Raw genomic sequence first — 22,138 nt, 5'->3', positions numbered from 1 at the left:
CAAATTCTTACTTTTTTTTTTTAAGAATAGAAAAACATTATATCGGTACATGACTTTGTTTCCAGGCTATTCCTCCATCTGCACTCTAATTCTCACATCAGACGTATGCCCTGCCATGTGCTAGCCTTACATGTTCTTGAAGATTTACTGCTGCTGTAGTAGTCTCATGGCTATTTCAAATCCAGGTCACAACTTTCCACAGTCACTCAGATTAACATTTGCGATTTAATGTATTTTAACATAGGAATTCAACAGCACTGAGACGAAAACAAGGTGACTCTTTTGCTCAAAGATGACTGAATATTAAATATGAAATTTAACAGGTTTTAATCATAACAGTTTGTAAACAGTGTAATATATATGTCTGCCCTAATTTAGTAAGATGGAATTCACACATAACACTCATCAAACTGAGCACAAAAAAATTGTTCTGGCATTTCACTAAATTAAAATCTTCAGTCCCCACAGCAAGAATGCACAAATTTAGATTTTATTAATACCTTAAATCAAACTCACATTTATGAAAGGCAATTTACAAGTCATCTTCTCTTGCGATAGCGAAGAACAGAACAGGGTCTTAAGCATATTTTTACAGACACTTTGATGACAGCCTAACCTTTTGGTCTGTTTGCTATTTTTAACAAAAATCACATTTTCTTTGAAATCCAGCAATTCCTGTTCTCACGAATATAGTTTTAAGCCTTCAGTGTCAGAGTGGCTGACAGCTCAACAGATATAAGGTAAATTTAAGAGAAGTTGTCCCTGTTAAGAAAATGCATGCCATTTTACCAGCTTCTCATTCAGCAATCTGAAAAACTCCAAATTTAATCCAGATCACCCTATTTCACAGCTTGCCCAAAGATATCACACAGTGCAAAACCTTCACGCTCACAAAACCACGCAAGTTATACACATGCTCCACAAGCCACCTTGATTTAACTGGTGCTCTATGCACTTTAATATTTCAAATTTCTAACACTAAGTAACACTATCAAGCCGCCTGCATTGCAGGCGCTTCTGCAACAGATTACAAATCAGATGCACAATGAAATCATCATCATCAGGTAGACTCCCCTTACCGCCAGTTACTCACCAGAAATCAGTGAGAGTCACACCGTGGGGCCAGAAAAAAAAAATGAGAGGGGAAAAAAAGAAGGGAGGGAGGGGAAAAAAGCCAACGGAGCAGGCAGAGCTGGAAGATGGCATTCCCCCCAGCTAGTCTGAAGTGCAAGGGGAAGTAGGAAAGCCCTTGGGTAGGGTGTAGAAGGAAAGCAAGCAGATGGAAATGGAAAGGCCTAAGGAAAGATGCAGCAGTGCGGGCAGGCTCGCCCTGCATGCCATGGGTGGATGTATCAGGGAGCCTGTGCAAAATAAAGAGGCAATTGAAGGAGCAGAGGAAGACTGACAATGAAGGAATGCAAGCCAACAGGGAACAGAAAACACACAGCACAGTACAGAAAAGGGAAGGGCTTGCTAGTATGAAATATCTGAGTAATTTGATTTCTTTCAAGTGGACTGACAGCATTTAGGATCTGCTGCCACACTCATAACTCCATGAACAAAACTTACTTCTACCCCAGGACACAAACACAAGCTACACTAGCTGCAACTAGCTGCTTTTTAATCCATACAAAAAGCCAACCAACCCACATCAGAGGCCACAAATCTCCATGCAGAATAAGTCAAAGCAATAATAAATGTGGAGACAGAGAAAGATGACATTGGCAATAAATGTCACAAGAAGGGCCAGAACACATGTGCAGAGATGTATGTCTGCATATGTACCTGCATAAAATTATTTAGAAATATTTGCTGTTCTGCAAGTAATTATATTCTATAAATAACTGATGATTTCACAGTGCAATAATAATTAAAAAAAGCTGACCACAATTTCAACACATCTATTACACATTCTGGGCATTTTTTCTGTTTAAAAATCAAATCCAGAAGAGGTTGTGACAGTCATAAACGTACCATTTATGTATGGGTCACTACTGGGCTGAACTAAGATGAAGAGAAAGATAGGAGGATAAGTAACACAGACAAAAACAGAAAAAAAAAAAAAAAAAACCAAAAAATAAACCTAAAGGACCATCTCAGATACGTAACAAGTCACAGACAGAGGCATGACAGAACACTTCACCTGACACTGCCTGGTTATCAACATACTCTCTAGAAGTTGCTCAGTTTTATTTTAATCTCTCTTCAGTCAAAAGGTGATTTGATGGTTTTGACCTAAAAATAGTACCTTTACAGATCTTCTAAAAATAAAAAATCTAACCCAAGATTACTAGGGTGAACAAGAAGAGCTTGCAGCAAGCACAGTGTAAGATTTCAACAGCCACACGTTTTCCAGTCACCAAAACAAGACCAAATTCACCGTTTCAGTATTATTTCATGACAGTGAAGTAAATATCACTCTTTAGCTTTCCCTCAGTGTTGTTATTTACCTCCTAGAATATGTACACCTACAGTCCAGCTGGCTGAGAACAGAATGAAGGAAACCACGCTGGCTCTTCTTGGCTGGCAGCAACTTTTGTCTGTGCCTCTGGACAAGCATCTCTTCTCCTGACCTGCCTCACATTTTATTACATGATAAACTGGACACTTTGTATTTTTTAATAAGTATCATATTAATAAATACAAAAGACATACATGTACTGAAGCATACACACAATTACGAGCAGACATTCATTTACTATTGTTCAATTTCTGTTATTATTCCATTCACTTCTGAAAACATTTATAAAAAACAGCCTCTAAGAGTATCTGTAAGATAGCTACAAATAACAATGTATTCAGCTAAATACTTTCAAATATTCAAATCTACTTTCAAATATTTAAATACACTAATGTTTAATTTCTCTCCAGGAAGTGGTCTTGCAATGACCACTAACAGCTCTAACATCCAAGCAGTGGGTACCCACTCCTTCAACATTCACAAAACATCAATTTCTTAAAACCTGAATATTTCCCACTTTCCAGTTTAAGCCCCACGCAGTAAGTCATAATTATGGTTATTCTATTACAGGTACTGGAATATTACTCATTAAACTGGGGTTGAACAGACTGTGGTATGGGAAAAGTACCACTGCCCTTCTACTAAGTACCAGAACATCAATAATTCAAGCTGAATAGGGAAACACTATTCAACAAGATGATTAATTTTTAAGAATGTGGTGGGGATAGCAGCAAACATCACAGAACAATTTTAAGTTTTACAAGAATCACCAACAAAGCTTACAAACATGAAGTCTTAGAAATAAATAAACCTACACCTCTTCTTGTTTCGGGTTAAAAAACCTGTACTCTAGGAACCACAACTCTGGAAGCCAGCCAGCAAAGCTACGAGCATCACTGTGCTGGGGTACTCTGCTGCTGTGAGTAAGCAGTAGAGTACTTTGTACCATATATACTGTGCTGCACCATTTAACAAGGTTTGTCAACACAACTCTGAGGGTTTTTTGATCTTAAAGCTGTTCTTGTAGGTTCCCCACCCGGAAGCAAACATTCAGTGAAACTGAATGTCAGTGAGCATGCCTAAGAACACACCGGTTTTAAAAAGAAAAAAGAATAACCTACCATGCAAAAACTAAAAATGCAAAATACAACTGTCCTCTGAGGTGTCTCCATTTCCAAAACACCGGTACAACTGCACGGACTCCAGATATACCATTACTCCAGATGCTACCATGAGATTCCGAGGGTCCCCGCTCCACTCACCTGCAGCCCTGAGCAGGGTCGAAGCCTCCCCCAGCCCTGGTGCACGTGTGAGACCTTTCCGGGAAGAAAGATAAGCAAATCCATGGATAGGTTGAACCTTTGTGCTCATAAGTGCTCTTACAGTTTCCATAGTGAATGTCATTTACATGAAGACATTATAAAGGTTCCCACATGAAAATGCATCTCTGGCATAATTACATTCTTTCAAGTTACTTTTCCTCCCACTTGCTATAGTTCTTAGGTGAAAGGAAAATATTGACAAAAACAGGACATGAGGGGGACATAAGGTAACCACAGATTGAAAAACATGAAACCACCAAGTCATTTACAACTATTAAAGAAAACCAAAACAAACAAAAACACCAGCTTTAACTCTTCATTGCTACTGGGCAGCCTCAGATCAACTACACAGGGTAAGATACTCTTTAATTTATAGCCTAAGGGCTTTTCCATGTTTAAGAGGAAGGAGCATGTGAAGAAATACTGTATCTTTCTCAACCTTACTGTTCTTTGAAATGTCTTCATTAAAATGGAGATTTTGACTTTTTGACTGTGACTAACAGAAAAAGTACAAACCTGGTTTCTAAAGATCTTCATCTGCAGACAGCGCACACAACGCTCCCCTCTTTCGTCTCACAACGATCATGCTTTTATATCGCAGGTAATTTTTGAGGGAGAAGGGCAGATGGGACTACCCCCATTTCATGATGATTAACTAAATTAGTTCTAATTACAACTCTGTGTTATTACAAAGCAACTGAAAGAATCTAGCCATGAATTTGGATCTGCAGCACCAAAGGACTCACATTTTCCCAGACTCAAGTGGCAGCCATGACCACAACCACCACTGCATGCAGGATGACCACAGTTGCATATCAGACCATGCATGTCACAAGAGACCTCCAAATTACAGGCTTAGAGAAAAATAGGTGTTCCTTGTGCTTGGAGTGCTCTGGGTTGTTGGTTTTTGGTTTTGTTTTTGTTTTTTTTTTTATTATAGGAACACCTTGTACACATTGGCATTCACGTTTTTTCCACAAACACTGCAGTAAAACCACAACTTGTTCAATGGTCAGATGGACTTGAGCGAATTCTAGAGCACAATACCAGCAGCTAATTCTTTACACTATTTGTGAGCCATAATAAAATTCTGCTGAGTGTATTTGCTCAGTTAGTTTAGCAGAAGCTAATATTTCCTATATGCACAAGCCCTGAACAGTGGATCTTTTAGATAACTTAAATAATAGTTGGAATTAAGTGATTGAGGAGATATTAACCGCATCTCTCAACCGCACAGAATTTGTGAACACAGTTGTGTTAACCATACCACTGAAACAGCAACAAATTTTCTTACTGCCCCACGTATTTTTCATAAAACCTTACCAATTATTTTTAACACTCTGTTAATGCTGCAGCTTTACCTGGTGCACTAGTTATTATATAGCTATTTAAAATATAAACAGAAATAATTTACGGGTTATCTTCCAGCAAACCTGCTATAAAATCTTCATTTAACTTCCCTTCAATTAACAGATAGGACTCCAGCAATCTTTTTTTTCTTTTTTTTAATATGTATAACTATATATTGAACAAAAATAATTGTTATAAAGAATTGTTTCATGTATTGAACGATTTTCTGTGAAAAATAACCAGGAACTAATTTATCATTTACAGAATCTCAGCAGTCTATCACATGCAAAGATCAGTCAAAGCTGGACAAAACAGTAATCTAAATATGATTAAAATAAGCAAAATTTTAAAATTGAGCATTAATTTAATGGGTAAGAAAGATTCCAATTTCACTATCTTATTATCTTAAAATAAATCTAAGAGACTGTATGTCCAGAAGCAGGCTGAAAACGATACCTTCTACTCATGCCACTATCGAAGCACTGCTGTAAATATCACGATAATCAAAAGTAACAACATTAGAAGTGAAGATACAGTAAAGATGTATGAATTCTACACAGGTGACAGAAGTGCAAGGAAGAATTTCATTCACAGCTATACTTGAAAAGTTATACTGGTTTTACGTGCTCTGTTCGGCATATTTTTCAGTTGTGAGCCAAGAACTGCGATTACTGCATTCATCCTATTTGCCAAATACAGAAGCTTTATTAGTCATAGCAGCACTGCTGTTCCAAACAGATATAAATAAAAAAGAGGACAAAAGAAAAAAAAAGAAAAAAAGAAGACAGACTTATCCCTTCTTCAGGGTTAGTTGTCTGTGGGCAGTTAAGTATGACTTAGTGTGGATTAATTTTTAATGCACACTACAAGTAAAATGACTACAGTGTGGATTGTGCTTTGATTTATTGTCTTGCAAACAGAAGAATAATAATTTTAAGAAGCCATTCATTACAGCCTCTGTACAAAAAGAAAAACAGTTAATTTTCATCTTACAGCTTCCATATGCGTATCCCCAAAATATTTCAGGAGAGTACATAAGGCTAACAATTTGATAAGAATATTTCTGCATATATGTTCCTCCTTCAAACCTAGACATTGTCTTCTAAAACATAAAAAAACTTTGTTAATTATAAATGTGTAAAAAAAAATTCCTCTAACCAATTTTTAATACTTTAATTATACATAATTGTGGTATTTAAAGCACTGATAAAAATGCTTTACCTCTTACTGAATTTTTATGCATTATCCATCCTTCTAAGTACTGCTTCTTCTCAGTTAGGGTACACAAGCCAGGAATTGTCCTCAACAACGCAGCCACAGTTCACACTCTTAAATTTGTTGGAGCTCCACATTCATCAGGGGGCAACACTAGACCTTTTGTGTTTTCTTTTTACTTACAGACAAAAGTTACAAATGTTTTCCACAAAAATGAATGTTCAAAATGAATGAGATGTGAAGCCAATCTAAAAACCTTATAGGAGTTTTTCTAAAATAGAAAACATTATTCTTTGGGTCATAATTCTTGTTCTGAACTTAAGACTAGAGACAAAGCTCCAGAATTCTGTTCCAGTTGCATAACCACAAGACGTACGAGTCATACAACATTATTATGACTACAAAAAAAAATTAAAGTTTTAAAATTCATCATTTAATCCAGTTATTTTCCAATAACTCACCAAAAAACATTTAAATCTGTGTGCAACCTTACCTTCAATTAGCACATTTTCAGAAGTGGAGTATTTAATTTCAAAAGAAACAGGTGCATCTTTCCTCTGGCTTTTGGTAATCAACAGCAATTTAAAACAGATGGGTACAAGATCTTTCTACATTAACTCTTATATGTGGAATTAATCCAAAACATCCAGGAAATGTCGAGTCTTACAAATTTAAATAACACTATCCATGCATGTGTACAATACATGGAACATATACCGGGAAGTTTTCCTACAGTAAGAACTGCCATCTAGAAATTTTCTTCATTAGGAATGACCTAACTATGATTTTGTTATAGTGAATCATGAAAAGGAAGGTTGCTTGTCTAAACACTTATTGTTATAGTATTTATTGAATTACATCTCAAGGTGTTACCTTAAAATGTGTGGCTATTTCATCACACTTTGCTATTCTGCTCTTCTACTCAATGCAGGTATTTATAAATTACTATGTAACCTAATGTATTTTGTTCAATCTGTCCCCATAAGTGTTTTTTATTGATAAAACATAATTCATTTTATTAACTGTGACTCATACATTGCTTCTGCCAAATAAGTTAAGCATTAATGTCTCACTTTTTTGTGTTTAAAAAAAAAAAAGATGGAAAATTTTAAGAAGTAAGGAACAGCTTGAATGTCATTTACATGAAAAAACCATACCAGGATGACATTATTGTCACTTTTAGAAATTACTACAAGCAACAAATAAAAGTAAGTTACTTATCACCATAAAAAGCTGGTGCTAATGAAACAGAAAATGTGTGTTACGCTACAGCTAAAACAAAGCAACATGATTTTATACAAGCAGGCTCTTACACTGTAGCAAGTAAATTACCACTGTTCAAAATCCAGAGGTGTTAAAAAAAATTTCTTAGTTCCAGCTGCTATTACCCTCATGACAGAATTAAAGCTACATACATGTCTTGATTTTCATACTGTTCGGCAATCTCCACTGAATGGAATTTCTGAAACATCCTTACCTCACCAAGAAAGAAAAAGACACACTGTGTAAAGAAAGATTATGTCCACTGCTTCCCCATAATTCCTCAAGATTAAGAAACCTCTCTTTCTTCATCATGACTAATACGTAAGTATTTTCCCATGTGAAAAGAATGATGCAACTTTTCAACTCCTCATACTCCAAAATCTCTACAAAAGACATCATTTATATATTTTCTGTAAATCTTACCATTATAATCCTATTGGAGTGTAATTGCTGTGGCTAATATTCTTACCCTGTTATGAAAATGCTCAACATAAACGTGGCACTGAGTTGTTAAGATAATACATGGTCATGCTGTGAGAGGGTAATACCTATACAATAGCCCCTGCCAATACCATAAATCTCTTTATTAGACAACAACCTATTACAGGAGATCTACTTAACTATTTCCCTACTTAGAGGGCCATTTGGTGTTACAATAACAAGCTGACTTTTCACATTAGCAAGGATTAGCCAGTATAAATAATAAATTGACAGAGTTGCTGTTCTTTTAGATATGGTAAATTTTTCCTGGTGTTTAAAACCAGAATACAAGCTAAAACTCTAAGACAACGTTAGGCTGAACATATGTTAAGTTTAAAGTTCTGCTTAAGCTAACCCAAAAAAAAAAAATCAACTCAAACCAATTTATGTGGCAGATTTATTACAGAAGAGCACGTTACGGAGAGCTGTTTTCTGTTTCATGAAATGTGCACGCATACTGCTTAATTTCCTAACACAGCATCATAGCAAATCATCTTTAAATTTACTGAAAAATTTTAAAGTAAAATGATTGCCACCATTTTCCCAGAGACAGATAGTGCAGAATTCATCTAAGTACCATCTATTATGCTTCTTGCTCAGCAAGCAAAACTATATTATAAATGAATTATTTTCTTCTCTGAAGTCTTCACTTTTTGAAAGATCACATGCTTTCATCATCCAGAAGACTATAATACAAATAATAAAACCTGTAGTATACCAGATCATTTATTTCATTGTGCCAAATTAAGGAAAAATCACCACTTAAACTGAGTATTTCTGATTCTTAAACTAGTTTTTAATTTACAATTTATATATAAAATTAGGTTATGATATTCCATGTTCTTTGTTGTCAGTATTTTTCTAAAGCTTAAGACAGCAATCCTTCCCACTGTTTGCCTGCTTCAGTCCAACTGTATGAATTCATTAATTACATTTGGATGAAATACATTCACCTTTTTATATTTTATAATAGAGAAAAAGCAAAATTAAGAGTTAGCCTTGCACATGCAATCACCTTGATTACAATTTATAACACTTGCATCCATAAATAGAAAAGACTTACCTATTGCCTTTTGGCTAGCACACTACACGAGATGTACCGAAGACTGGAAGTACTGTGCTGTCTTTCTCATGCTGACACGACATTCTTGGAATCAGAGAAGACAGTTCATGCAACAAAAACTTGCTTCCCATCATACTGAGTACCAGAACTGTCCTCTTGCACCTCGACATGTAAGAATTGTTTTCCTTGGTTCCTTTTTAAACTTTAAATGAAAAAAGGTACTTCTCTGAAATATGATTTCTGAAATCAGCTTCTGCTTACTGATGTTTTGAGATTTTTGCCCGTTGCTATTTACTGTTGCTGATGGACAGCCTTTTTAAAAGCTATCTTGCAGAGCCCTTCTGCTCTGAATAACAGAGAAGGCACTGTGAAATGAAATTGTACTTACTGGAAACAATTCAGCTCTGAATGCCTTGATTACTCTGATTATCTCATATACAAGCTCCCTCTGCAGGTAATAGGAAGAATGAGCAAAAATATGTGGAAAATGTGGGTAACAGCCAGCACAGGAACCCGAATAACCAATCATTTTAAGGAAACTCCCTCAAAAATCCTTCTCCAGTGTTACCTGACATGAGGAGTTAACATAGAAAACATTCTTTCTTGTATTTACCAGCTATGCCTCTAGTCCCCTCAGAGAAGCTAAACACTGAGCTGTAGTCTTTCCTATATCAAAATACACAGATTTCTTTTTCAAAGTCACCTAAATGATGTCAGGGTTGGGGTGAAAAATTCTCTGCTTATCCAGAACCAAACAGAAATGAAAGACCACCCCAACAAGAAAACAAATTCGTCCTATCTGATAGATCTCCCTAACCCAAAACCAACCAAACAGCATCCCTCGCTCTATTTACTGCTGGGAGATAAAACCCAATGCCACTTTCAGATACAATTACACATGCATTCCACTGCAGCTTAAAACACAAATGAACTGAATGGTAAGTTACCTTGAAAATTAAAAAAGCCTCTATCAATTTTAGTAGTTTTTGTAGTTTTTCATCCAACTGGAGGTAAACTGCTTAATTTCCAAAAGGCATTGTCCTTACCTTAAAATGTCTTAAGTTTCTTAGCTGTAACAGCATGAGCTTTCTAGATAAAAGTCCCTTCAACGCAAATGGGAAAAGGCTCCAATGAATGAAGCTATAAATATTAAGCAGATCAAAATTAAGCCTTCATCCTGTCTAACCTTTAGCACACACTCAAAAATACTGGGAAGCCATCAGGCAACATTAATTTCTCTTCTAACATGTAAAGAATGAAAGTATGCCTGTGGTTTTATTTCTCGTACAGAGCCAAATCCCACTTTCTTTCCCTCTGCAAGTAGTGCCATTAGACTCATGCAGAATGCTCATGAAATAAATGCATATGCACAGGGGAAAGTCATATATGCCCTTGTCTTTAATTTTCACTGGAAAAATAAACTCCAAAATATAACCTTTCACGGTCTGAATGTCAGCATAAAAAAAAAAAAAGTGGAAAAAAGACTCAAAAGCTCATTATATTCTAGTATAGCTACAGCTATACATGGGACAAATGTGGGACAAATGTAGGACAAATATGGGGTGTTCACTTCAATATGGTGAAACTACTACTGCATACACAGCTCTTTACTGCTGGAGTATCTTTTACAAATGGATCACAACCAGTTATTATCAGATATTATACACCTCCTCAAATGAGGGAAAATAATGAGGAAGTAAAGAAAGCGAGGAGGAGGGGAAATAATTTTAACATTTTGGAGAGATGTTCTGTTCAGGCACCAGGTCAGATTATTGCCTGAAGGGCAAAAGGATTTCTTCTCACTTTCAAATTATGTCAGCCTGCAACTCCCCTCCCTTTCCAAAACAACTGCCAGCCTCAGCCCATTTTCCTGGCACAGCAGCTCAGCCAGGGATATATCTTAACTGCTGAGGCACCTTCTCTCCTTGAAGCACTTTACACTGATTTACACAAGAATCAGCCTCACTGATTCAAAGCCTGCATTTAAGAAATACCTATCAGACTGAAGGAAATCAAAGCTGCAGGAGACACTGCCCTTCAATATTTAAATGACAAATTTACCAACAAAATAGCTATGAATTGGTCTTCTGGAGAACACTCACTTCATTCAAACCCAAGATACAATCATTATTCGTTCTGGGAAAGGAAAGTTTTCCAACTCGGTCACTTCAATGTAGAAAAAGTCTAAATTAAGCTCAGAAGAATGAATACAGGGATGCTTGAATCAGATGAAAAGAATTCTGCCTTCCATCAACACGAGCATGGGGAATTTACCAGAGAAATGCAGAGTCAACAGCAGAACTTGTTCTCAGGAATTTTTTTCTTTAAATGTCACTTTATTTCAAAGTAATGCTGCCTATGGCGAGGGAATTGTTTCTGAATGCTGTTCACACCGGTACAGACTGCTATGCCGTAAAAAGTGACAAACAGGATACTGTAAGGGAATATACAGAAAGGCGAACCAAAGAATCCTTCTGGCATACGATCTCCCTACACTAATTTCAGAGTAAGGCACTTCCTCTATTTACACCAGATCCCATCAACAGCAATGCAAGTATGATAGTCAGAAACAAGGTCAGTCATCCCCTCCCCAGCTGCCAGAAACAACTTTTAACAGTAATCAGCATTAGATTATTCTGTCATCTAGATTCAGAGCAACAACCGGTTTGAGGTGTTGACTGATAGGAAAATACCAATAGAGGGCACAAAGGAAAGCAGCAGCCTACCCTAAATGAGAGATTTGGGATTTTATCACGTCCAGAGGCAAATAAATAAACAGAAGCAGCCTAATTTCCAAAGCACAATTCCTCAGTGATAAATTGTTTTGCTGCTACTTTGCTGATATTTTCCATTTTTTCAACAGTCACAGATACAAATCTAACCGCACGTTGAGATACACCTCTCTAGCTGCTGTGCACACGGTGTGCTCAGCTGCTCCCTACACTGTCCCCACCACAGAAAGCAGCAAAGCCCCCCAAAATACAAGATTTCCCTTCCTTACCCATCTTCTTTACCATAAAAGGTGCAAATACTCCCAACATATAATCTGTGCATCAAGACCCCCGATTTAAAAATTAACATATTAAACACACTTTTATTTGTGTACTATCAGAACTCAGGGCCTTAAGTAGCAGTCTTCATTCCTGTAACTTCATTCCTGTTTTTGTAGCTCTTTGTGACCAAGTGACACATCACTAAAATAGAAATACAGTATAAAAAAACCTCATATATATTGATCAGCGTCAAGTCAATCTGCATTACCTTTCAAAAACTGCTCCTCTTTCTCCCCTGTATTGCCGCTTGGGCAAAAGGAAGTATCTTTCTTGGGTGGCAAATACATTGTAACACACTGCTATAGCAAAAGACAGGAATTTCAGAGTTACTTGGTACACCAAGGGACAAAACAAACGGACCTAGACCCTACCATATTTGCAGGAGAAAATGGCACAAGATAAATCTCCTATGACAAAAAACCTGCATTATGTTAAAAGGAAAATATCCTTACTATTGCACCTACATAAGAAATCCAAGTAGCTTCTTATTAGCTCTAACTAGATTTTCCCTGAAGCTAGCTAATTTCACTACTGAAATACAGACATTGATACTTAAATCCTTTTGTATAAATGTTAGTGTTTGTAATGTGCTCCTAAGAGATTAAGATTAGAAAAAAAATAACCACACAACCAAGACGGGCCCCATTTTTCTCAGCCCATGATCACTTGTCAAGCCATGATTAATGCTGTGCTCTGTAGAGGGAGACATTACATCTAGGCTACAACAGACCTAAATTCTACCCTAAGGCAGAAGTCTGATTTAAACATCTCTATTCAAAGTGACATTTGTCCTCTCTTTTCAACCAGTTTCCTCTGAAATTCCAGTAAACTGACTTTGTGACCTACAAATGGTCCATTGATTCTAACTTGTCATGTTGCCTGTCCTTGTAGCAAAGTTAGTTTTGGTGACTGAATGAAGCAAGATGTTATGCATTCAAGAAAAATACAGGAGCGGAGTCCATTAGGTGCTCCATTAAATGCTCGCTTGGGTAACAGCAACGAGAATTTACGGCTATAAGGATTCCAGCTTACGCAGAAGAACTAAAGATGGATACTGAGGTAAATAGTAAAAAAATCAGAAAATATTTTTATATTCAGAAGTAACAATGGCCTTCACACTCTGAGGTGATGAGCAAAGATCATTTTTTTGTATAACAGACAAGAATACTGCATTGTCAGGGCCACCCTGAAAAGTAATTACATTTTATCTCTTGCCTTTCACTCTGAAATGTCTGCTAAGGTATTTACATTTGTCTGTTACAAGAACAACAAGCTAGACAGCAGAAAAAAAAATAGTTGTGATCACTTATCTCAAGTAAATACTATTTCTTCAGTGAATGGTATTATTCCATCTATTTTATAAAGTTATTGTTAGGTCCTCCGATTTAACTGTAACTGCTATTGTAGGAATAAAAATAAGACATGCATATACCTCATACAGAAATAGCCAAACAGCAGACCTGGATATGTAGAATAGTCAATATCCTTCTTACTGAACATGAAAAATGGCAATGTTTGATAATATTAAGCAATTTAGACAGTGCTGGCAAGTTCCTACTAGCCAAGGTAATCTTATTTCTGGTGCTTTTCAGGGTAAATTGATTTTTTTTTTCTTCCTCTTAGCTGCTCTGATAATTGAACAAATTTATACAAGGGTGATGGGATTTTACTTAGCAGACAACACACAAAACATTCCCCAAACATGAAGTACCTTACTCATAAAAATGAATTTTTGTTATAATTAAGGAAACTGCATTTAAGCTTGCTTTGTGCCAGGATAACAATCAATAGCATTTTGTTGGAGACTGCACTCTACCTGCAGGTGTTAAGCACTGTGCTTGTTTCAGTCAGGCTGCAATGTTTTTGACTGTTATGCCTTTCTAAATAATCTGGGTAAACAGCAGGCTACAGTAAGTCAAATCATTACAATACTTTCTGAAAATCAGAAAGTAAGAAATCATTACATATGCAGATTACATATGCTTCTACAACCCATCAAATACTCCATTTAATGTTATGATCCATAACCTGGAGATGTCATGATTCCGAATGTGTAGGGTTTTTTTTTTTCTTCTCCTAAGGAATGAATTTCTAGTTAACTATCAGTTTGTATGTAGAGAATATTGTAAGACCTTAAGCAAGTGTATTTCTATAACTGAATTGTTTACAGCAAGCGACACAATCTTCAGACCCTATGCTGTAGAAACACATCTCATACAGTTTGGAAAAAAAACCCAAAACCATGAACTCCAAAAAAAATATGTGCTGAAAAGGGCTTTAAGCCTGTCATCTTTCACTTTTTAATGAAGAACGTTTAAAAGAATCACATTTGTTAACTGAACACTGGCAGTATTTTCTAGACCAGGTATACATTCACATTAAATCACAAGTTACCGATATTCCAACAGTCACCTACTCCTTTTATTTTAAGAACTGTTGAGATAAAAATGCAGCTATCTTTGAAAAGTATTTAAATATTAAACATGGTTGTATTGAGAATGGCCTTAAAATAGCTTTTGTTTTTTCCAGTTTTCTTGACTTCCAATTACAACCATGATGGTTTAAATCTTTTTACTTGTTTCAAATTGAGGGTTTTGTTAAAAAATAACAGACATCATTTAAGTTTAAAAGCTGCACATAAATACTTAAAAAGGTGAATTTCTTGCAATTCCAAATCGTGTTTGTAAATCAGAAACATCAATCCTGAAAAATGCTTCGAGTCTGTTTAACATAACATCCCCAAGTAACATGTCTGACATGGAATTTCACTAGCCAAGGCTCTAAAGTATACTGCTTTATAACTGACTGCTTTTCCACCTATGCAAGAATATGATTTCAATTAATACAGCAGATGTAGCTTGTTTTCTTGTAGCTGACCAGGTAAAACCATTAATCATTACTTCAGTTCTTATGTTAGCAATCATTCACAGATATTCCCCAGTGGAAATGCAGAGGAGACATCCAGCATTTTTTTTACATAAAACACTTCCAAGTGGTTTTCTTCATTATTTAAGGCATAATGCTATCTTCAGCAAGAGCCACATTCTAAGTTAACAGTATTTTCTTACGTGTATGTCAGCATATTAGCCGGACACAGGATGAGCTAGGGCTTGGAAATACATAAACTTTTTAGACCAAATTACCGTAAAAGCTTACGTTTCTACCCTCCCTAAACATTAAACAATTATTTATATTGAATGGATTTTATTATTTGTATGAATTTATGACATGCTACATAAAATCATATTGCACATATAACTTAGATAAATATTTTACCTAACTAAAGACTTCTCTTTCCACATCCTTAGGTGAAAATATTGGACCATTCTAAAAAGCTGTCACTCAAGACTGCTGTATTTTGAGTCACCAACTACTTCCATTAAAAAAAATACATTAATCAAAATACCATGTCTATATACTGCATTTTCAGCAATAAGATTAATCATATTAACAACCATAAAAACTACAAACTCCTAAGACTATACCAGTCTTAGGTATTTAAATTAGCTTATTTAAATTTTCATAAGGTGCTTCCTTACTAGAGACTAGAACTCCTGAGTAACCCCCTTTCCTGACTTTACACATTAAAAGCAGTAAGAGATAAATAAAGCACTGAGAAAGCTTCTGAAGTGATCAAGTAAGAAGTAACTACGCAAACTTTGGTGGGTTTTTTTTTTTAAAGCTCTCCTCTTGCTCATTTTAAGAAGGGAAACACCCAGAAGCCTAGTGTTAATGTCTCTGCTGATTGTGAAAATTGCAGCAATAAAAACTGCAACTGCTTGTCTTAAATTAAGACTTGCAAGACTACATGTGAGATCTGTATCTTTACATTAGTTTTTATAACATTTGGAAGTTTGGTTGCCTGCTTTGATGTTGGTCTATTAATGAGCGGGGGAGCCAAAAGCCAGAAAAAAAAAAAAAGTTTACTGGAAATTCTCAAGTCAAAGCCTGAAGTAATTGGTTTGTTCTACCCCACATGATTCAATAACCCGATTTCCCCAACTAACCAGCTCCCTGACCTATCTGAACGTCTATGCTTTTTTGCTGTTGCCAACACATAGTAACCCACAGTGATTGAAAATGGCAGCTGAAGTGCTGCTGCAGCACATTAATTTTTCTCTAAGTGGTCCAATTTTCTCATTTGTTGAAATCTTCTTTCCATTCTGTTTTTTCTTTACCTTTACAGATTTGCCGAATTTGGGGTTGCCATCATAGAAGCCTATGTGCAACATTTTCAAGACAATTTTCAGATTATCCGAAATAGCTGGAAGGATAATGCACTTTCTTTATAACATTCTGTATTCAAAGCAGACTAGTTAACAGCAACTTAAGTGTGATAATGGCAATTACATCAATATGTTCCTTTTACAGCATCACTACTGCAGACAGCCAAAGATGCTAGGTAAATAAACTGCTGAAATTTACCTGAAAGTAATGACACACATTTTAGAACCACTAAACACATCTGTTTACAGAATGCCCAAATGGTCGTGTCCATTTAAGAACAATAGAAATCTTTATAAATTATTTAATTAATTGCAAGGGTTTTCCCCCAGACATACCATATATACTCAGTTCCTTCATTAAATGAAAGGAAATTGAAACATGACTGAAGATATCCTACTCTAAGGGCACATCACTTTCACAACTCTCCCAAGCCACCAAATGGAGAACCATAAGGTGGGAAAAAAAAAGACCAAATGCTGCCTACCAAGCACTTAAACCAACTTTATAACAACACAAAATGTATGGTTTAGTATCTGCACCATTCAAGTAAAACGCTTGGAAAGAAGGAATATGCAAGGCAGGCATAGGAAGCTCTTTTTTTTTTTTGCCAGAGATATAAACCAGAATACAGTCCCCAAGAAACATCTGGTCCCTGGAAAAGGTCCCAAAATATTGACAGATAACTGGATTTTGCTTGGCTTTTGGGTTGCTGGGTTATGAATATTGATTTGCAAAGATAATAAATGGGTAGGCCTGGCCACATCCCCTTTTAGACTCAAGGAAATAGTAACAAAAGAATAAACCCCTACAAATATGTTGTCACGTAGAACAATTACAGTGTGATAAATGTTCTACATAGCCACCAAAACAGCACTTCTGCCATACTTGGTTTCAAATTATTTACTATACGGTACTACTAACCGCATAAGTATACTATATATAATATATATATATAATATATAGAATACATATATAATAATACATATATAAGTATATATAACCGATAAGTTATCTTAGTAAACACAGTATCACTGATTAAACCAGATTACAAGAATTACTCATTTTCATTTCTTCAGGGATAAAAAGGAAATGTAAGCATATGGCCGGTGGTGATCAAAACTTCTTTTAAAACTCTCCATAAAAATATCTATTATTCCAGCCTACCCACCCATTAAGGAAGGGCGCGTATTAGTTTCAAAGGTCTGGAACCGAGAGGTCTTTTATTACAAGATTTCATTTGTTTTCTGAAGTAATTAGGTCTTCCCCATTCAGTCCCCTCACGCAGTAACGTGTAGGCCATACCCAGGGCATGAGTGCGGGAGAAAGGGCTTTCTAAATCCCTCTAACAGCGAGCAGACATCAGACACCACGCAACAGTGCCTGTCATAAAAGGTCACTTTCTTCCCCTCGGAACAAACCATTAATCAATAGAGTGTGATTGTCCGAGCGCTCGCAAGGGCTCTGCAGCGAAGGGACCTTGGGTTTCACTCGCATAATTACAAAACAGCGAAAGTTCAGAAACATCACCCAAATCCACCTCCCCATTTTACCCCTTTACAATTCCCACTGCCCTTTGGGCCTCTGCTTGGAAGCAAATGGAAGACAGGCTGAAGTTTTCTCAATTGAGCCGGAGCTGAGAAACCTTTGATATGCTAATGCCCTCCTTCAAACGGTAAGAATTCACACTTGCATTAATTCAAACAATTTCTGCAGAATGATGCGAAATGGCACCTCTTTTCGTGGCAGGCAACAAAAGGAAGGAGCTGGAGCGTCAGAGGAAAGCAAACAGCAGAACATTTGTTCTGCAGGACTCCTTCCGTCGCGCACAGGGGCATTTCTATGCAAAGAAAAACACACCTGAGCACCAGCAGCTCTCTTTACTTTCTGACAAACCACGTTCAAACCCCAGCAGGGCTAGCGCAGACTAACAACAAGATGTTATTTTTAGAGCCAGACACAGCAACGGTGCCTCATGACACACTGTTTTCTGTCTCCAGATGGCCCCAGATTTCTACATGTGGAAATAAATAGAAATATAAAGAAGAAAAAAAAAAGAAAGAAAAAAAAAGAAAAAAGTTGTTCTCACTCCACAAAGGGTAATTTATTCCTCCTCCAGAGGCCACCCCCCACCTGGCACGGGCTGCCGGACGGTCGTTCGTCTGAGTTACAAAAATAAACCCCGCAACAGGTAATTATTTACTGAACGGATGCAACTTCACCCGCTGTGCGGGACGCGCCGGGGAGCGCCGAACCGCCCCGGGGCCTGCTCCTCGGGAGGACCCCGGCCCGTGGTCAAGCGGCAGGGGACCACGGGGCAGCGGGGGGACCATGGGGAGGCGGGGGAACTGGCCACGACTGCCGCAGGCCCCTCCGCAAGGCTCGAAGGAGGGGGGGGGAGCTCCTGGCGGGCTGAGAGCAGCGGTGCTGCGGCGGCGCCGCGCTGCTAGCATCCGAGGGCCGCGGCCTCACTAGGGGCATGCCGCTCCACCGCCGGCGGCCAACGGAGCCCGGGGGAACGGGAGGGGGTGGGGGACACCGGCAGGCGAGGCAAAGCGTGAAGTAAGTGTTTCCCCGCCGGCGGCTCGGGGGGAACCGCCAGAAGTAGGGAGCTGGCGCCGGCCGAAACGAGCTGCGAGGCTGCAGCGCGGGGCTCCGCTTACCTCTGTCTGAGAGCCGAAGGCGGGCTGGGATCTCTCGCCCTGGCGGGACCCGCGGCCCAAGTCACCCCACCGAGCGCAGGGTTGCGGGAGAACGCGGCGGACTTAGTCCCGGGGCTCCGCTGGCGGCTGCGCGGACAACGGGCGGACAAGCGGCGGGCTCGGGCGGACAACGGGAGGCAGCCGGCGCTGCGGCGCGGCGGGCCGGGGCAGCGCAGAGCGGGAGGCGGCTTCTCCTCCACGCAGCCAGCCGGGAGGCTTCGCTGGGGCTAAGTCAACATTTTCCTGCAGTTCCCGACACTCCGCTCCGCATGAAACGTACGATGTAGCCAGGCTCCGGCACGGAGGCACGAAAAGAAATATAAATTCAATTTTAAAACAAACAACGAAATGGAGGGGGGAGCCGGGCGCAGTGCGAGTGCCCAGCCGTTGGAGTCCGTTCTGTGCAGGATCAGGAGAGGATGGCAGCAGCAGGAGTAGCGGGGAACAACTCGAGAATGTTACAATGGACCCCCCCTCCTCCGTGTCTCTCGCTCGCACCGACCGGATTTACATCTCCCAGGATGACATTCTGGCCTCTGGCGGGGTGCGGGTCCGGCCCCTGCGCGGATTTTCTCCTCTTCCTCCCGGTGCTGCTGCCCCGCCAGCGACTGGAGACCGGGAGCCGGGCGCTGAGCTTGTAACGCGCGTAGCAATGGGAAAAACGCAATACATACACACAAAAAAAAAAAAAAAAATCCCAATGAATTGTATCGCAGCCTCCTTTTTGCTCATGCACCTCTCCGTGTGTGACTGGGGATTGCGAAGTCCTGACACAGACTCTCCACCGGCTCTGAACTGGAGTCACCTCCAGCCTCCTCCCCCTCCAATCTCCACCCCTTCTCCCTCCGCTCCCACCCCAGGCTCAGCTAATCATATAAACATATTATCACGTAGAGCAGCACCAGCGAAGGACAAAAATCTCTCCCTTCGTGCCTTTTTTTCCCTTCCTTCCCCCTCACCCCTTCTTCCAGCTGGGGGGTGAAGGCTAATAACGAACGCCTGGTTGCTCGGCACCAAAGGCCGAGCACACCGGCTGCACGCCAAGGCTGCCCACTCCCGCCCCACCGCCAAGGATGCTGAAAGGCGCGCACTGCTGCGGAGCTCACCGCCCGCCGCGGAGCAGCTGGGCGCCCCTGCCCGGCTCCTCGCGCCCAGGTTCTGGCCGATCTCGGGGCCTGGGCCCTGCAGCCGCCCCCTCGCCCTTGGCCGGCGAGTGTCTGCGCGCTGCAGGCCGGCAGGCGTCCCCGCCGCGCTTTCTCCTTGGCGGTATCCTCCTGCGCTACCGCGTACGCGAACTTGGGCGGCGAGAGCTGCGCTGTGCGGCACTGCCCGGGCCCTGCTAACGCACCGCTGCGGATGCCCCCGCCCTCTCTGCGCCCAAAAATAATTCACTAGGCCCGGAGAGCCGAGCCGGGGAGAGAGAGGGGGCTTCTTGTTCCCGCCGCCTTCGCGGCTCTGTCGTCCCCGTCCCTTCGCGTCCTCGCGCCGCAGCTGCGAGGCAGCCGCCTGCCCAGCGCGGCTGCTGAGCCGCTCCGCCCGTGGCACCCGTAGGGACGGCGCTCCGGAGCGCTGCTGTGCGTTAGGGAAAACATGTCAGGACAGGGGAAACAGCACTTGGAAACGATTGAAAGGGTTCGCAGTTGACTCATTCCTGCGCTCGAGCACACAACACTGGCCAGCAGTGCTGCCGCGTTCGTCTCAGGAACCTGCTCTTTGAAACCATGGTGTGGGGTCGCTGGTGGGATGGGGAGTTTTCCTGCTGTACTCAAGCAAAGCACCGAGGGCCCGCTCTGACCTTCCAGGACAAGCGGTGTGCACAGCTCCAGGCCGGCGGTGCGGGGGGGGTAAGGGGCGCGGGAAGCAGCCCCACACCGCCGGGGCTAAGCCTCTGCGAGGTTTCGCAGCAGCCTCAGGGGTAAAACGGAGGGGAGGGCATCAAGCAAGGCTGCGCAGAGGCGGCCTGAGGACACCCACACACATACATGGGCTTACCCATCCCCTCCCTTCCCCAGCTCCAGCGCTGGAATGGAATGCTTCTGAACTGAACCCACCCGCAGAACCGCATGTGCAAGGCAGGACCGCTCCGTGCTTGGCTAACTCTTCTTAGGTCCAAAGCGTGTTGACAATCCAGTTTAAAACACCCACACCACATCAGGGAATCGGGATCATTACCTTCGTTAATGATAATGGTTTATTTTTTAGTTTAATTATCTTGGCTTCTCTCCATACCTGTGCAGAGTTCCTGTTTAGAAAATTACAAAACGCGTTATGAGAAACATTACGTGTTTGAAAGGAACTGTATCCTTGAGACCTTACCACATGTAGTATGAAGGACAGAGCTGGGCCAGCTCTCTTCAAAGCCACATTAAACTTCCAACAGTGTTAGCAATACTCCTTGGGATTACTATCTAAAAATCACTGAAATATGGTCACACCATGGCCACACTGACTTTCCTCGGCCCAGAGTACTTGTGGGAGGGGACTGGGATGGGAAAGAATAGTCACAGGCTTTGAGAAGCAGAGAAGTTCTGCCAGGGTGAGCGGTGCGCCTTCCTGGGGCTGGTTACAACTGGGTTAAATCTGCAAACTGCCTCAAAACCAATCTCAGCATGGGAGAACAGGAGATACGTGTCCGTGTGACAGTTCTGCACCTACTATATATAGTTAGAAGTTAAAAGTATTGGTTTCTCTGAAAGCCAAATGTAGCAAAAGAGCACAGTTCCCTATTTTTTAAAGTTATTTGTATATCGCTAGTATAGCCAACTGCCTTTTTTTGCAGAATATAATCTTAAAGATACCTGCATAAACCCTAAATAACTCGTTATGCATTTCTGATGGAATTAAATCATATAGGCACATAAATGTATTTTGCTAGAAACTGATTTTCACTGAAAGGGTTGCACGCATCTGTTATGGAAATATGCTTTAAAAGAGGGTTATAGAAATATAAAGATATACAAGTTGGTTGTCTATCATCTTACCAGCGTTTTAATACACGTCATTAA

At 40.0% G+C, this 22,138-nt stretch overlaps 1 protein-coding gene across 9 annotated transcripts in view; it reads right to left on the bottom strand.

The window, feature by feature from the left end:
• ADGRL2 (adhesion G protein-coupled receptor L2) overlaps positions 1–19,882 on the bottom strand; it is a 163,290-nt gene extending 143,408 nt beyond the window's left edge. For 4 of the 9 annotated variants that reach the window (XM_031050854.2, XM_031050857.2, XM_031050861.2 and 1 more), the window contains exon 1: positions 19,095–19,877. The gene's annotated coding sequence lies outside the window, so the exon portion shown is untranslated. Of the gene's footprint in view, positions 1–9,154; positions 9,247–19,094 lie in introns of those variants that run through there. The other 5 variants (XM_031050859.2, XM_031050860.2, XM_031050862.2 and 2 more) reach the window with 4 other exon arrangements.
• Positions 19,883–22,138: the final 2,256 nt, after the last annotated feature.

This window comes from Melopsittacus undulatus, chromosome 6, assembly GCF_012275295.1.
Source record: "Melopsittacus undulatus isolate bMelUnd1 chromosome 6, bMelUnd1.mat.Z, whole genome shotgun sequence".
Classification (NCBI taxonomy): Eukaryota; Metazoa; Chordata; class Aves; order Psittaciformes; family Psittaculidae; genus Melopsittacus; species Melopsittacus undulatus.
This window is presented reverse-complemented; position numbering and strand designations above follow the sequence as displayed.